The following is a 1,441-nucleotide window of genomic DNA, read 5'->3' as shown; positions in this document are numbered from 1 at the left end:
AGTATATTTACCGAGTGAAGTTCCTTTATTCGACTTTGTATAGCATTCTAAATTCTCCAGTTAATACATCCTTTTTCGGTCCGAATATTTTACGCAATACTTTATTCTCAAAAACTTAAGGTGCTGTTCTTCCCTTAGTATAAGAGGCGTTACCCCAGGAAGATACTTCATTGTTAGTGGTATTTTGTAAATTAAAACATTTGTGAGTAGGCGTTCAATCCTACGCCACAACCCCCAGTAGGACTGGGGGCTGCTCCCATTGTTGGTCAGTCATCGAACTTCTACATGTGAGTCCATCGAAATCTATAAGGTTATGAAGAGTATAGACCAACAGAGATAAGGGTGGTTATCGCACATTTATTTCTATCTAAGTTGATTATAACGAATTATTACCAAAGAAATATGTAAATTTACATATTTTTTAAAATTAAAAACAAGGCTTTATTGGGTTATTTTTCTTTATTTTCGCGATGACGTTGTATTTGATTATTTGTACACGCAATTGTGTAAGTCATCTACCAATAAAAAACAAAACAAAAAAAAGTAAACGGGTTTCTTGATAAGAAAATTGAGTCGAATAGCTTTAATGGAATTATAATAGTCAAATAGGATTTTCTAGAAGTCCCATCAAAAGTCATTTGGTCAGGTTACCTTGAACACTGGAAGCCCTGAAGAAAGCCTACACACTTAAAACCGACACGAATCACCACTTCCTGTCAGCAGAATTAAAAAAAGTATACAAAATCATTCTAAAAATTGCTAAAATTATTTACAAATACCATGACTTAAATATTATGCTTTTGGGACATTTAAACTTTAATAATGTGAGTTGTTTAACATTCCTGCTATAGTACAAGAGGCGGGGGAAAAAAAGATAGCTATCTCACCCCAATTTTTGATTACTTTAATGAAAACTATATATAATTACTAGTCAAAACTGATGAGTCTGCCAAGTATAGGCAGGAGGAATAAAAAATGGAGGCTGTTTCAAAACCTTAAAAATACATTAATTTTTCATTCGGAGATCTGTATCTTAAATACTACGAACAACACTAGAAAATCTAAGAGAACATTATTTAAAGAAGAGTAAAATTGCTAAAATATTAGCCCTAAAAGAACTATTTACGTCCAATAGTTCTCGAGATATAGCTTTTTAAAAAGTAAAATTTCTTAAAAATCTACTGAAAGATTAGTGGTTAGTTAATTTATTTTGAGAAATCTATATCTCAGGAACTACGTGAGGTACAGATGTCTATTAGCACTCAAATTAAAGCTAGTTGAATGGACTATAATTAAGTTTATGGCCTTTACCTTCGTAGGAATAGTAGTTTTCATAATATTTGCTAAAATAAATTGATTTATGAAAAACTTCATTTCAGAAACCATTGGACGTATAGATGTCTGCCAGCGCTCAAATTAAAGCTAGTTAAATTTACTACAA

The sequence above is a fragment of the Halyomorpha halys genome, unplaced genomic scaffold (assembly GCF_000696795.3).
Source record: "Halyomorpha halys isolate HHAL.00 unplaced genomic scaffold, Hhal_1.1 Scaffold161.1, whole genome shotgun sequence".
In the NCBI taxonomy this organism is placed as follows: domain Eukaryota; kingdom Metazoa; phylum Arthropoda; class Insecta; order Hemiptera; family Pentatomidae; genus Halyomorpha; species Halyomorpha halys.
The sequence above is the reverse complement of the archived record's forward strand: the minus strand, read 5'-3'. Positions refer to the sequence as shown.